Source organism: Melospiza georgiana, chromosome 22, assembly GCF_028018845.1.
Source record: "Melospiza georgiana isolate bMelGeo1 chromosome 22, bMelGeo1.pri, whole genome shotgun sequence".
Lineage (NCBI taxonomy): Eukaryota > Metazoa > Chordata > Aves > Passeriformes > Passerellidae > Melospiza > Melospiza georgiana.
In genome coordinates this window covers 9052258-9069229 of record NC_080451.1, presented here as the reverse complement: position 1 = coordinate 9069229, position 16972 = coordinate 9052258, and positions in this window count along the sequence as shown.

The following is a 16972-nucleotide window of genomic DNA, read 5'->3' as shown; positions in this document are numbered from 1 at the left end:
ATTCCTCTTTTTTAGAATTTCACCGAGGGGCTCCAAAATTGCAACAAATAGCTTCTAAGAGATGAAAAAGAATCCTGTCACTCTGCTGATTGTAGTTTCAGTGCAGTTCAGTGCAATGTGATAATTAGTCTCCTGGAAATCGTTCCTCAAGTTCATACTGTGATATAGCATGAAATAAATCTGAGCCAACCATATAGTTGTAATTCCAGTGTGCTGCCATCAACTGGTACGTTAATTCCATTAAAATGAGCTTGTTGGTGAGAACAGAAGTTACACTGGTGGGAGGAAAAAAGGAGGGGGTAAATTCCTAAGTATCAGTAGAATCCACTTCACACTCACATCTACAGCTCTCTAAATTACATAGACAAGATCTTTGTTCAAATTACTGACAAGGTTACCAGCTGGAACTTTATGCTCAATTCAATTATTTTATATTGTACCTTCAGGCTCCATTCCAAAGCGACTCTTAAAGAATAATCAGACTTATTCAATAGGCAATCAAAATGAAATTACTTTATGTAAGTACAACAAGGTTACACACTTGGTGCAGTCTATAAGTTATGTGCTGCTAATTTTCAGTGCTCTAAAATTTTGACTCTGATTATCTGTGATGGGCAGGACAGAATTTCCTCACAGTTTCAGTGTGATCTCTTTATATTGCCACATCTTGGATAAATAGGTAGAAGTCAACAGTGGAAATAGATTACAAAGCAGTTAAAAGTGATGCTTTATCTCATAGCTACTCATAGAAGCAGCCCTTGATGGACTGGTCCTCTCAAGGCAGGCATTGCCCAAACCTAACTCAAACATCATTTTGTCATCCACAAAACCACCTCAGAGTTATTGTACTTTAGTTTAAACTTCCAGATACTGCAATGATTTGAATAAAAATATAAAATTATGTTCATTTTAATACAAAATTAAGGTTCAAGCCTTCACAGTTTGATTTTAAGCCTTTTCAATGGGTAGAACTCCCAGAAGGACTGCTCAGGGGAATGTCCAGGAACACACAAATTGTTATCTCTTGGTTACAAAAAAAAAATTCCAATATGATTTTGGAATGCAGAGGGGTTTAATGCATATAATCATATTGGAGGGTTTTTTTTAATTTTTTTTTTTTAATTTTGAATTTTATCTCTGAGACAATGGGAAGTCTTCAGATCTACAATGCATTTGTGACATTGAGAGAGAGCAGGGATGTTCAGGCCTGCTGAGAACACAGAACTCCTGCATTTTCCTATCAGCAGATCCAACCATGGCCAGCAGAGCTTCTGAAGGCCTTTGGGATGTGCCAGGAACACACGTGAGGGATGAGAGCGCCTGAAGTTCTCCCTGCTGTACTTTGTAGCCCAGGGATCTGTCTCTTGGAAACACAACAATCCCTAACACTGAATTTCATGGACTATTCTGAAGCATTGCTAGGCCCTGAAACTGAACACCGAGTTATATTTGGTACGAATGGCAAATACCTCCCAATTCTCTGCAGAGTGCACTCCTCCCATCTAAAATAGCATCTTGCACATGAAATAACAAACAGAAAACCCACACTCCTTCCTCAGCTCCAGCCCCACCAGACTTTTTGGATGCACACAGCTGATGACATAGATCCTCTCCTCTGTAAAATCACCTCATGGCAGGCACACACGGCCTCCATGAGCTCCTGTCACAGGAATTTTCTTCCTGGCTTGGATGGCCCCACTTCCAGACCACACCAATCTAAACTCCACAGCCTGACTTGAGCCCCATAAAACTCCAGAAGTCGGGAAGGAATCCAGATTTTCCAGTGGAAGGGGATGCTTGAGCTGAGAGCACCCAAGGAGCACAGCAGCATCCCCAGGGACCAGGAGTGGTTGGGAATTTCAGCTTTGGGGATCTCACTCAGTGGCCCCACAGCTTTTCCTCCCAGGAATGTAAACAGCTCTCCTTGCAATGTCTCTGTTATGTCTCTGCTCCATCACAATTTCCTGCTCAGGGCTGCTGCCAAGAGCTCGGGAGGGGAGCCACAGGAGGAGTGGCTCCATCCCTGAGATCTGGGATCCCCAACCCCGCAGGGCCAGAGCCACCACGGGACATACAATGGGAGTTATTTCCACTGAAATTCAGGTAAAAATGGGGAGCTTGGGTTCTTGGGCTGGTGATACTTTAAGACATTCAGGAATGTGGTCAAATGAGACAGCATTGCTGTGGATGAACCCTTGTAGATGTATTGATGAATTAGGATTTTGGGTTTTACATTTTTCAGGTATTTACTGCAGTTCTTTAGTGTAGAACTCTAAACTCCATGTACAGTGGGAGCTGCTGCTTCCCCATTTTGGGCAGACACAACAATTCCTCTCCAGGCCTGGCAATCAAGGACACCTCACTGCCTCAGTCTGCCCTAAATGTACCTGGAGGCCCTTCAATAATTTTTTATTATCTTCATTTTGTCTGGCCTCTGTTTTTAGGTAGTCCTGAAAAGGCATCAGTGTCCCAAGGCTTTTATTCACCCTTCCCTGTCCACATCCCTCCCTGGCCTTGGCCATGGGCTAAGGCTGGGTGGAATGAGCAGATCTGCTCTGTTAGACTGGCACTAATAGGTGCTTGCACAATTTGTTTCATCATTTTCAATCACATGAAAAGGATATAGAAATTAATAATAAAAATATGAATGCATATTAGAAGTGGTATTTTGCATTTATTTTGACTAAAAAATGGGACTACACAAGATATGCTATTAAAATGTTCTTCACTTTTGGATTAGTGGGATTAGAGGTCTGAATTTTTGAGAAACTTAGTGGTTTAAATGCAGTGTAAAATTACAACATAACATTTGATTAAATCCATGAAGCTTTACTAAAGCTCTCATAGTCTCTGAGACTCAACTATTGCTTTTGAAGGCCACAGGATGTGCAAACCCAGAGCTTGATGTGGTTATTACTTCCAAACTATGAGGATAATGTAAAATTATCCTTTGAATTAATAATCTTTATCCTTAAAACTATTAATTGTGTATCATTTTGATAAAAATTTATTAATCTGACTTTGACAGTGGCCATAAATAGGCTGAACAGTTTTCCAGAGAATTTGCCTGTCCTCCCACACAGTGCTTTCCTTCATGACAGCAGCTGAAAAAACCAAACTCATTTTCTTAATACATTTAGACTTTAGAAATGCATTTTCAATTAAGGAACTCATTCTCCCTCTTGGTCCATTGGTAATCAGGGTTACTGGCAGTGGAGAATCCACTTTTCCATCCAAACAGTTGCCTGCAAAGCACTGGATGGAGCTGGGTCAATGAGCTGGACCATCTGATCCTCAGTTTTAGGGGAAAAAAGGAGCATTTGCACAGGGACTGATGGTGCAGAGGAGATTTGGTTGGGGTAAGGTTGAGTCTCTCATGGTTTCACAGGGGAAAGGAAAAATGCAATGAGCTGCTCCCTCTGCCATGGTTCCTGAGAACAGTCAGCATGAGCAGGGGGAAAACCACCTTAAAGCACTTGTTTTAATGGAAAGAAGAGATAAAAGTACACAATAATGAACAAAATTGGCTGAGGTACAACATCCCAGGCTCTTCATTCTGGCCTCCATTTTGCTGCGCCTTCCTTGCCCTCATAAGGTTTATTCCAGCTTTACATCACTTGGGGAAGTTGTTCTGGCTCTCCTTTTCTCTCCATCTGATACAAATATAAATCAGTTCTCTCTCCCTCTTGTACTCAATCACTGCTTCTCCTGTTTGTAATCCTAACTAAAGATAGTTGGAACCAAAGAGCTAAAAGAGAAGTTCTCCCCAAGTTCTCCCTTCTCTCTTTTAGCAGTTATCTCAGAATTCAGTCCTTTGCCATTTAGCTACCTTCACAAAACAAGAAGTTAATGGCAACAACTTTTGAAATTGTGGATTTTTTGATTTTATGTATGCAAGCTGATTTAGCAGGAGAATAGCAACAAATGAGAAATGGCAATTAACACTCCCGGAGTAAAGCCTGTTATTTCTCCTGTTCCTCAGCCTTCCCTCACAAAATGCTTTCAGAAAGAAGGCAGCTGATTCTAGCAAGCAAGAATACACATTTCATAATTCCACTCCACTGCTTTTCCAAAAACAAAAATATGTAGGAAGAACATTTCAGTGTAACTAATTAGCAGGCTCTGTGTCCTCATCCTTGTTAATTCAAGGGACATCTCTAAAAGACTCCTCATCCAAGTCTTTTTCAGGTGATAAAATGACAATGTTAAAAAGATTAAATTGCAATTTTTTTCCACTAAATCAGAACCAAAACGATTTTGGAAAATGAGCATATGTAGGAAACATGATTCTCTGAAACAATTTCCTTCCATAGAAGTCATAGAAATGATTTCTTTTTCTTTATGTGCTCGCTAACTTGTTCCCCTCCTGCCCTGGCAGGGGGTTGAGGGCTCTCTTTGCTGTTTCAGTCATCTTTGGCTCCTGCTACAGATCCCCCATGTACAGAGAGTTTTGATAAGATCCAAAGAAGCTTCAGTGTTGTGGGAGTTCCTCCAAATCAATTATTTGGAAATTTCAAACCTTTTGAAACTGGTCCATCATTAATCTCTGAGATAACATGGCATGGAATAATATCTGCCTCACGTAGATCACACAAACAGGGGAAACATCTGTGGCCCTGGGCCTAAATAGTCTTTGTTCACTGCTACTTTGAACAGAGCCATGGAGACATTTGGGTAGGGAAGAAGAGCTCAGCTTAAAAAAAAAGAAAATATTTGGTAATGCAGAGAATTTCTGTAAACTCCAAATCACTGGAGAGTTCTGGGGCCATTGCTGTTTACTATCAAGCAAGCCAAATATTCATTTCTGCGTGCAGTTTATCTGTGCTATCATAGGCAGGCCAGCCACCAGATGCTCAGCAATACTCATTCCTCTGCAAATTAGTTCACCTCGTTTTGTGGCCAAATCACTCACTTGTCAATTCCCCCTTTGGCCTTTGCAGTTAATGGGATCTGCTCTTCCTTGGTCTGGGGGGATTTTTTACTCCCATTATGAAAAAAACCCCAAACCACTCTGAATTCAAATGGAATTCATTTTCCTAAATATACAACCACAAGTTGCTGCTTCAGACTCATAGATTTGGGAGTGTTTTACGTTGATTACAAATGAAAGATTACTTTAAAACTCAGAATGAAAAATGTGCTGGGTTTCATTCAAGCACATCCTGAAATGAAACTCTTTCTGGCTTTTTCTCAATATTTTTGCTTTTACCCCTCCCTTCTCTAAAAGAGTGGGTTTGCCTCTGGATGTTTTACAGCTGGTAAATGCAAATGCAGGATTGCAGTGTTTGTAGCAGGGCAAAGCCAAACCTTAGCACTGGTGCATTGTGTCCTTATCCTTATCAAAACCAGTGTATCAACCCCTGTGAGCTGGGTGCTGTACTCTTGGCACCATCAATACAAAGGACCTTGAGGGAGCTACTTCAAAGAATTGAGAGAACCATTGACACAGGTTCCTTCTCCTCCACTCTGCTGAGGAACTCTGCTACAAGCTATGGCCAAGAGACCCCTCCATTTTACACTTAATTCTGTGCTTTTGAACCCTTCATGAATCAGGCCCAATGTTTCATGCCAGGCATCCTGCCATGTGCCTCATGGAGTTTATAGAAACCTCCAGGGCTGCCTTTAATCTGCTTTTCCAGAGTCCCTGGGCTTGGAAATGTACGCACCAGGAAGAAAGAGAAGGGAAGGAAAGAGAGACAAGAAATCAAAGCACAAAGTGAGTTCACATAAAACCTCAGCCAGCCCTGATGTGAGGGCTCATTTTGCTTTTGGGCCTCACCCCTTTACCTCAGGTGCTGGGATTAAGGGGGGACCGTTTCCCCCTCTGCATTGCGTAAATGAGGAAGCTGTTGACTCGCGTGGTCCTGGAGAGACATATGTGCTTCATTATCTGGATTCCTTGTATTGTTTCAGCTTGTCGTTGCTGGCTGGGAACACGCAGCCTTGAGCTGTTCCCATTTTTAAAATGCACTTTTTTCTGCCCCGGATTCTTGCCAAGTGGAGATTTAAGTGCACTATTACTTTTATAGAAGACTATTAAGAGTTATTAGATCCCATTAGAGCAGACTATGCTCTTTTAAAAAAAGAATACTTTCCTTTATTTTCGAACAACCATTTATATTCATTTAAATCTGACAGAATGTTTGTATCAATGCAAACACAGTTAATTATATCTTAGATCTATGAGAACCTTTCTTGTTTATTTTTTTAGAAATGTTTTACTAGTCTCCCCTAAAGACTTGAGTGTTTTACTTATGCCTTTAAAGCAAGTCTGAACCATCGTGGCTGTGAGGTGCTCTGGGTGTTCTGGCAGGGATGGCATGGGAACACTTGGAGAAAAGTGATGGAAGGTGGATCACAGGATGATCTGTGTCCATGTTTTCAACAGCTTTGGATGAAGTCCTCAGCTCACAGGCACCATCAAGGGGAATCTTCCTAGCAGGAGAAGCAGGATCAGACCCTACACTATGGGAATATGACCTGATTTTACTGGTAGAAGTCACTGCTTGTAGGAACTGCCCACATCCCCCTTCCTGTGGGTGGTTGTGTTGTTGGGAAGAGTGGATGGATGCTTGAATTAATTGCTAGCCCTTTCTAAGTTTACTTCATGCCTTCTCTTTTCTTCACAGTTTACATCCATTTCTCCAGATTTCTCTGCTTTACTACTTTGTCTCAAGTCAATTTCAAATAAAATGAGTAAAAATTGTCTCAAAGGAGTAAAGAATTAGATGTGCTGACACCGTGTTTTCTGCAGAACGTCTGGGAGAGCAGCTCTGACGTTATCCCTTCCCTTATGGCAGCATTTGCTGTGTGGAACATTCTCAGCAGCCCAGCCCTATGGGTTTGAGCTGCTCAAACTCTAATTTGTATAACCCACTTTGGGAAGAATGATATGTCTTCCTGGAAAACATTCCATTTCCCTTCCCTTCTCGAAGACACACTGCGAGGAGATGACTAAACGCTGCCACAGGAGGGAGAAAAACAAACAGGAAAGAATTAAAAGGCCCTCGGATAGGGCATAAATTATTCAGCTTTTCCCCTCCCTGAACCCTGCTGCAGCCAGCACCTTCCCTCTGGATGGGGTTTGGGCACGAGGAGCAGATCCCAGCCCCGCTCCATCGCTCCCACAGGATCCTCCCTGCAGAAAACTCTGCGGGAACACGGCTGGACAAGGTGGTGGAGGGCAGGGAGGGGGACAGACATCCTGCTTCTCTGGGGAATTGTGTCTGAAAAGGCTTCTCAGAGCTTCGAGTGAGTCTAGGATCAGAGGAATGGTTTAAAAATGTGTCTGCTCCTGGACAGCCACCTGTAGGAAGGAGTGTGGCCCCTGTTCCTATCTCCCTTTTGAAGGTTGACTGAACAAACTTATCAGCCACACCAAAGAGCACAATGAGCAGAATTCTCACATTTGTTGTTTGACTTTGTTCATTTTGTTCTTAAGGCAAGGAAGGCAGTTTAAAGCACAGTAGTTCTGTCTGAATCACAGCTGGCCTGCCTTAACTTGGGCCTGCCTTAACTCGGTCCTGCCTTAACTTGGGCCTGTCGTGCTTGGGCTTTAAAGTCCTTTGGTTTTGTCTGGACTAGGAAAAGAGTGATTTTTTTTTTTTTCAAGAATTATAGCTGAATTGAACCCATTTAACTAAACAAAAGCCAACACTAGAACAGTGTTAGGATCGTGGTTTAGCAGCTTTAGCTCAGTTCAACAGCTGGAATAGAACTACATGAGGTCAACACAATAAACTTCCTCAACTTTGTGCTAATTAGGCAGGCTTGAACAGTGACAGACTGAAAACCCTAGGAAAGCTCTGAGCACAGATCAGGCTGAGCTTTACCAGCTTCCTTCCACCTGGTTCCACCTGGAGGAACAGGAGGAGGAATCTTGACCTTAGTGGACCACTCAACCTTAATCTACCCAGCAATCTATCTCAAAATTTAGTTTTTTTCTGGTATTTGGGCATTCTCTGGCTGAAAAGACATGGAGTAAGTGGTAATATTTTCTAAATTTCAAAATATAGTGGTAAAAGGGCTGAGACCCACTCGATTTCTGTTCTGCTGGAGCCCTGGGTGAGTAAATCACTCCATTCTTCCCACAAGCAGGGACAGTGCCATAGGATTAGCCTTTCCTCTGCTGCTCATTTTTGTTTTGAAATCCTCTCTCAGAAAATGTACAAAGTAGATGATAAATTATTCTTCCTACGCCAGGAATTTTCCATTTCAAGTTTTATCTGTTGCTGGGTTTTGGCACCATTAAACTGTTAAGGGAAAATTTAAAAATAATTGAGAATCTGGCTCCCTGGATTGTAGTTTGGGGCTTTCCTGCAGAACAGGAAAGGTTTTTGATTCAGGAAAGCTCTTTGATTTTTGATGATTCTCACAAGAATGTGTTGTCCATGCAGATAATTAACTCCACTTGGATACTGATTTTCTTTCCTCTGCCTTTCCATCTCTGCATTCTGTGGATTTTCCAGTAAGACTGATTAGTTTCAGAAAGGCAGAGAAGAATTAAGACAATATGGAAAACAGTTTGAGGAGAAGGAAACAAGCAAGGAGCCTTCAGCATTGTGCTGAAAATCCTGAAACTTGAGTTTGGGATGCCAGAAGAAGACATGGAGCAACCCAGATAAAAAGCTTTGGAAAAGAAAGAGAAGAAGGATTTCACATAGAGTCCAAGGAATAGATTTGGGAGAGTCACAAGAACTGGAAAGAATGTTGAATGAAGTGTAAAGCAATTAAAAAAATATATTTATTTTGTATTCTAATGGAGTCTGGAAGTGAACATATCACATGTGTGATGGTATTCATATATATGACCAGGAAATTGGTTTTGCTTCAAAAAAGATTAAAGAACTATCATCTAATATCAGAACACAGGAAGACCAAAAAGCTATAGTAGAAATCCAGCAGAAAATGCCATGGCTCTGAGGCAGACCCCACTGCTTTCCTCTGTCCCTCAAATTCCACAATATAGATTTTTAAAGAGTTCAAACTTCATACCCTGTATTTTCCTGACTGCTCCGTGTGAGCTGAAGGGAACACCATCTGGACAGGTCAGCTCAGCAGGAGTGGTAGTTTACAAAATTTGGTACAAATATTGGAATTACAGTTATTTTTTTTCCAAGGGAAGGAGAGGAATGGAAATGGAAAAAAAAGTCAGTGAAAAAAACCATGCAGGGCCCAAACTTCAGAGCTGAGGAAGTCTGCAATGGAGAATGTAGTTGAGACAGCTGTGCTGAGGCTTACCTAAGCTAGGGCTGACCAAGTGACTTCCATGATGTCATTGAATGAGCTCGTTGCTCCAGCCCTTGCTCCTGACACCTATTAAATCTCCAGCGTTTGGGTTTGGGGTTGTCAAGGTAGCCCTGCATGGGACACCAACAGAATCCGTGTGGGGAATGAGACAGACCCTGCCCAGAGGCTCTTTGCTCTTTTCTTGGCTGCCTCTTCAGGGTATTTCCTTCTACGCACGTCCTGGGGTTGGTTTAGAGAACCAAAGGAACAATTTACTCTTTGTCCTCTCTATGTGCTGTTTAATGCCAGATGAAACTAGGGCAGCTGGTCTTGTTAGGGCTTGGGCCTAAACTTTTTGTCTGTCTTGCAGGAAATATCCCCCTTGATTGCAAAAGAATAGAGAAAAAACCATTTAATTCCACAGTGTTTATATTATTAAAAGGCCACATACAGGATTCATCCATGTTTACAATAGTCAGAAGAGCTTGCAGGTATTTGGTGTCTTGTCCCTAAGGAACCCAAAGTTCCCTGCTCCCCTGTAGATAACAAATACAATATTCTGAATTTCAAGCTACTTGCAAGCCATAGCACTTCCTGGATACAGATGCCACCTCCTTTTCTTGCAGCAGGCAGTCAGGGGATCTTCTAAAGGATGCCAGAACCTTCTCAATGACAGTGCCACACTGTCCTGTCAGCTTCACAGAAACTGCTCCCAGGGAACAGATGAGTCAAGAGAGTCAGTGATGCAACCATCCTTTTAAATGAATCCAAAATGGATGGTCAAATGCAGACCTTTATTTGATTACTCTCAATAAAGTTTTTTTTGGGTTGTGCCCTGAATATCTCTCAATGTCTCTTGTTTCTATCCTCAAGAGAGCAGCTTCCCACTCCCTTCTGTTTATTGCTTCCCACAAACCTGAGCTGAAGGTGGAGCATGTGTCCCATACCTCATTCCTCTGCCACCAATCCTAAAGTCCCACCATCTCTTTCTGGTGGCACATCCAGAAAGTTCATCCTGCTCCTCTGCGTGGCTGGAGAGGCAGAGATGCACTCTTGCCATGGTCATTCTTCTTGACAAAGGTCAATTATTTTGAGGAAGCCTTTAAATGGAATAAAAACTGACTAGCAACTAGGAGACTGACTAATAAGTTGCTTCTCACTTCCACCAGGAGCCTTGAAGTGCAGGATAGAATCAGGAAAGATTTTCTGGAAAATGAAGAGAGGCCCAGTAAAGTCTCTAAGCCTGGGCAAGTCAATAAACTGTCGCAGTTGCCCAGAAGGAATTGGCTTGTCTTAGATAAACTTACAAAAGGCCCTGAAGAAACAGAACTTTTTTAAATGGCAGAGATTAATTTTCTGACTTCAAAGTAGTATTAATGCAGAGTTTGGCTGAGGTTTCCTGTGCAAGCAGTTTCCCCCCAAGCAGTGATTTCAGAATCCGCCTTGTTTTAAGGCTGGCATTTGCTGCAGCTGCAGACCTGGAGTATTTTCGATCCCCTCTGAGTGCTGGAACACCATCCAACAATTAAACCGCAACCCAAAAACAATCAAACATCTGTTTGGAGGCTGCTCAGTGACTGACGTGCTCCTGCCAGCATAAACACTGGAGCTGCTGAGTGATTCCTGTCTTGTGTGTGTGTGTATGTGCTGCTTGAGTGGGTTTTTGTTCTCCCAAGCAGGAAGATTCTGTGTGTGTAAATATGCAGAGGAGCATTGCTATTGCAGTGCATGAATGTGCCCAGAGAGTTTATTTGGGAGGTGTTTTTGTTGACATGAGCACACATGTTTGAATATCAGCTCGAGGTGGCTTTGGAGGATGAGGAGGATGTGAGCCTGGGATCAGGGATGTGCTTAGGCAGTGCTGTGGGTGTTGGTGTGTTTATGGTAGGTATGAATTGCTTTTTATTTGGGGGAAAAATTGGCATTATGGCTGCATGTTTTTAGGGAGAGACAAGTATTTTGAAGAGTGTCCATGTGTGTATATGTACAGCTGTAGGAGTGTGTTTGTGCTTTTTGGTGGATTCTCCATTTGACCTTTGAGTTCTCATCAGCTCCAGGGCCCAGGGGGGCTGATGTCCTTCACTGCAGGTCTTATCCCAGAAGATAGATAACAAACTGCTGGCAGCAGTTCAGATCTGTTCAGGAGAACAGGGAGGTCTGGCCCTGATGTGATCTCAGACTCTCTAAATCAAAACCCCCTGGTTTCAAGAACTCTCTTGATTCTCTTCTCTCAGAGAATTTGAGGATGAATTGACTCCAAGGCTTTGGGAGCAGGGATGGGGTGATGAATACTGGTGTTAGGCCTGCCTGCCTAGAGGACAAATTATTCTCCTTGCTAAAAGCACTTACAGACTCCATGCAGGTTGCTGCTTTTGTCCTTTTTTATTTATAGCCTTCAAATAACCACGGGCTGTTGATGGCCAGGGGAAAGCACCACACAAATGGCATTCAATCCCAACAGGAACTCCCTCCCTATAAAACCAAGACCTGCTTTTGGAAAACACAATTGTTCCCACTCTGAGCCAAATGACAGCTTGTGCTACTCCTACAGGCTCTCCCCAAAGCCCCGGGGTCTCCAGGCTGCTCCCTGTCATTTGTGGTGTCCCTCTGTCCCTCACAGGCCCTGTGTCACCACAGTGGGAGAGGGAGGAAGAACATCAGCACCACAAGTGACAGACTCAGGGCCACCCACTGCCTGGATTCTGGGAGCATTCCACTGGCTAGGAGAGAGCAGCTGGGGATTTTTGCCTCAGCCCATTTCTCAAATATCCTGTTGCTGAAGTATAAGAACAGGCTGTTACAGGAAAGAAGGATTTGATGATCTTCCCACTGTGAGCCCCACAGCTTAACTTATTGTTCTAATCACCTATTCTTTTGCAGCAGTATTATTTTTCTGTTTGCCAGTTTAATCTCAGAAAGTTCCCTAGGAAATGGCTTTGCCTCAGAAAGTTCTGCTGCTTGGAGAGGGCAGAGCACAGAGAGCAGCAGCACAGCACAGGGAACCAGGAGGTTTCTGTTGTGGCTGCTGCCCAGGTGCTGTAGAACACAAACCCCAGTTTATCTCTGGTGAATAAAATTTTTGCATCTGTCAAATGAGGAAAAGACTTGGTGTTGTTGGAGAGAGACTCAAGCAACATAACGTTTTGTGCTTTGAGAGAGCTGAACTCAGAAAAGCCACAGAAGAGCATTATTGCTGTTACACACTGTCCTGCCCTCAGTGCACACCTGGATCAGAGAAAGCAAATGCTGAGCACCTCAGGCCATGGAATCACAGAACTTCCAGGATTTGCCTCTGTCACTGACACCTCAATGAGCCCCTCCACACTTTAAACAGAGCCATTAAGACTCTTTCAAGTGTGGAACTTGTTGTTCCCCACAGTCTGGAGCAGTGTGAGAGGCTGGAACAAGGTGTGTGGTCACTGCTTTGGGAAGGTGTGACACTCTCACAGCCAGCAGGGGACACAGCCACCTGCCTGGCGACAACAGCAGGACTCCTCTGCAATGTGTGATGGGACTCTCACTCCTCCTTTTTCCAGCACAAGACCCCTCAGCAGGGTATAAGATGATGATCATGACAAAAGGCTCCTCATCAACATTGGCAGCTGCTCAGTTTCCAGCTCTTGTTTTCCCACAAACTCCAACTCCAGAAAAATATGAAGTGCAACTTAAGGAAGCTCTCAGCTGTCTACCACTATGTTCATTTCCACGACAGATGTGAAATAAATTTTGGTCTCCTATTCCTATCTTGTCTGTCTCTGAATTTCGAGACCTTGAACTGTCCCCTAAAGTGTATTCATTATTTGTTGCAAGAGTTTTGAGTGATATTTGAAGCTCTTTTACTTTGTGGATTAACATATTTGTCCTTCCACTAATTAGTCCAAACCTCAAAAAGCCCCAAGTTTTGACTTTCAACTCAATATTCAGCCAATCAATAAATAATGTGAGAATGTAAAAACAAACAGTAAGACAAACTTCCTAAGTATGTGATGTCTTAAAAATAAAGGAGTGGTACTGCTCAGTGAAAGTATAACAGGATAAATGCAGGAGCAATGAAATGAAACAAAGCAAAAGGAAATAGCAGTGTGGGAATAATGTATTTGAAGCTTGTGGAATAGTCTCCCATTGGAAAGGAACAAAGAATGAGTCACTTGCACAGCTATGTACAAACTAATGAATGCTAGAAATGACACAGTGATGTGCAGAAGTTACATTCATAAACACAGGCTGGAGCTGCAGCTCCCACAGTCACAAAAATCAAATAGAAATTCCACGTGCTGCCAGCCCTTTGCTTCTCAGCCCTCTGACACGTGCACACATCCTCAGCCACACTGTTTGCACTATCCTGTCCATACTGTATAAAATTTCTCTTGTTAATGAATAACCTGGATCAAAAATCTCTGTATTGTTTTTGCAATTTGGTTGTATTATAAAATACAATATTTTATAAATTCATCCCAAGACATTCTGACACTCTTTTTGGGAAAAACTTGTGTAAAGGAGCACCTGACCATCTGCTGGAGGAGTGCAGGTTATTCAGGCCTGGAAAGGTACTTGCCCTGTGAGAAAGCAGCTTCCCCTCCCGAGTGCTGGGGGGAGCAGGGGGTGTCAGATCCTCACATCTGCCACCCTGGAGCGCAGCTGTGAGCTGTTCAGGGAGAGCCATCCCTGCTGGCCCAGCTGCCCTCCCATTCACTGTCACTGAACAGGCAACTATTTCACAGTCCTCACTGGAACAATGGGACCTTTCAGGAATGAAATCAGATCTTGACTCTGATAGGAAGGCAGCTGGGGGACACATGAAAGCTTCTGCTCACTGTCTCTTCCTTGTCTCCCAGGGTTTGGGTTCAAGGAATGGCAGTGGAACGGCCCCAGCCCTCTCAGAGGGGCCAGGGCTGCTGCAAAGGAGCCTCTAAAGGCTCAGAGCCCTGCAGGAGGGTTTGCAGCAGGCTGATAAACAGCTCCCAGGGATGGACGGGGCAGGGGGTGACTGGGAACAGATCACAGAATAGAAAAGAAATAGAAAGAATATTGAATTGTGTTGCTTTTTGGATTCCTAAAGAAGACCCCCTGCTTGTGGCTGTGAGCATCACTCTCCTGTCCCACCTTTATTTGATAACAAATATTGTGATCAAATAAAGGTGGGACAGGTTTGGGTTTCCAACTCTGGGCTCAGGAGCTCGGTCCTGTTCGTGACCCAAGGGAGGAACTGCTGGATCCCAACCCTGAAGTGTCACACCTTCACCTGTTGGGTCCCTGAAGTGTCACACCTTCACCTGCTGGATCCCAAAGTGTCACACCTTCACCTGCTGGATCCCCACCCTGAAGTGTCACACCTTCACCTGCTGGATCCAACCCTGAAGTGTCACACCTTCACCTGCTGGATCCCCACCCTGAAGTGTCACACCTTCACCTGCTGGATCCCAAAGTGTCACACCTTCACCTGCTGGGTCCCAGCCCTGACTCTTGCACTGCCTCTCACCATCAGCTGTTTGACCTGGTACCCCACAAACCCCATTTCCTCACACCAGAGAGCTCACAGTTCCTCACACCAGGAAAATGAATGTCCCCTGCTCAAGCATTTGTTTGAAAGGGGTTGGAAAACTGTATTACAGTGAGTGATTTCAATCTTTGTTCTGTCTGCTGAAGGCTTCATGCTGCCAGAAACACACAAACAAAACATTATTCCTGTTTACAGATGATACCAATCATTTTCTCCCTCAATAAGTATTGTACCTGGCACAGTGGAATCATGAGAAATGAAAATAAATTTTTTTAATAATAAAAAAATGAGTGGTGTTGGAATATTATGTTTTGCATTTGTTTTGAAAAAATGAAGACTGGATCAATAATTCACACACTTTCTGCTTTGAATGGAAAATTTCACTATGACAAAAGGAATTACAGAGCAAAAATGCCTTGAGGAAATAAAGTAAAAATGTTAACAATAATTACAAGTTATATAACAGCATTTACTTATGGAGAAAAAAGGCAATCTCACTAACACAATGTTAAGTTAGTTAAAACAAATAAAACCATTTATAAAACACCAGGGATGCAAAAGCAATCATAGAGCTAATTCTACAAAAAGCATGGATGAAATAAGAGAAACTGATAGCAACAACTATAAATTAGAGTGTGAGTATTAGAAAGTGTAGGGAATTTGTAACAAAAACAAAAGGAAACAAGGAGCACTTATTACCTATAAAAATTATTGTTGTTCTGTGAGGTTTATACAGAAAAAAAATTCACTGGTGCATGATTTCTCTTCATGACTTGCACAGTGGGATTTGGGCACTGGGATCTTACTGAGAGGTGAAACTGGACAGACCAAAACATTTTATTTCCAATAAAAGGCCAGAAGGGTGATGTGAAAGTGAAATCCTTTCAATCTCATATAAAAGAAACAAATCTCTTTAATCTGAGAAAACTGTTAACAGACCATTTCCTTATAGCAGAGGAAAAAAATGTTCTTGGAAGATCTAAGTTGTTGGGACTTTTTAAAAACCACAAACTTTCCAAAGTGCAGTGACTCCTGAATATTTAGCTTAGCTCAGAGAGCAGAGCTGCCTTTCCCAAGAGCACAACCTCGTGCCTTGCCTGCAGCGAGCTCCTCTGGCCCTGCTGTGCTGAGCAAGACATTGGTCAGGTTGTAGCACACCATCTTCCCCTGCTTTATTGTGCTTTCAGCTTGCTGGGAGCCTTCCAAGAGTACCAGGCAAGGAAATGAAATCTTCATCCCAAGGAAAAGATCCCTTTCCAGAACTGTTAATCTTTCCTCATGACATATTTTGGAATACAAACATACCCAGAGGGGGTTTGCTCGTTGTTCATGAGAGTGATCAAATTGGGGCTGTTACACTGGTACATATGTTAACAATAATTCAGACTTTTATTCTCCCTGTTTCACCACCACAGCTGCTCTTGGTTTTCCTGAAGGCCCCGCCCAGGGACACTTGGAACACAAGCAGACACACGTATGTATTACAGGGAGTGATGCTTTACATTGTTATTAAATCTAGGCTTCCCTTGGCATGCAACATTATCATAACAAACTCATGACTACACAGTTTCTGTCACTGTATAAATTCCATTTCTGCAGCCATCAGCAGAATTAGAAACCAGATTTGGTTTCTACATATCATTTCTGATTAATTTTTGCATTACAGGGATTGAAGGCAATTCCAGAGCCTCTGGATGGTCCAGATTCCAGCCATTTGCAGGTCTGTCCCACCAGCACATTGGTGAAGCCATTTCAAGCTTCTAAAGAAATGAATTAAAAAGCAAAGACAACAGAGACTGATTAAGTTTAATATTAAAGTGGCTTTTAAGTGATGAATATTTTCTGGAAAAAAATATGAAAAATTACATACAACACAAAGAACTAACACAGGGTGAAAATATTTGAGGTCTGGAGAAAATTGCTTTTACTAAGATAATTATTAGTCCAAGGATCTCATTTAATATCTCAGAAAGATGATTGATAGGTGACTTAAATAGATCATGGAAGATGGGAAGATATCACCTGACTCTAGCAATGGCTTTAGGATGAAGCCAGAAAAATTCCAGGTTTGAAACAGAGTGTTTGGCCTTGTCACCAAAGTTCTCCTCAGTCCCTGCCCCTTCCCTGTGACATGTCCTTCAAACAAGTGAAATGCACTTGTTAACATCCAGGTAACACTGCCCCATCCCAAATGTCAGCAGCTCAGGAATGAAACCAAGGAGTGAGGCAAGGTTCCAGTGGCTG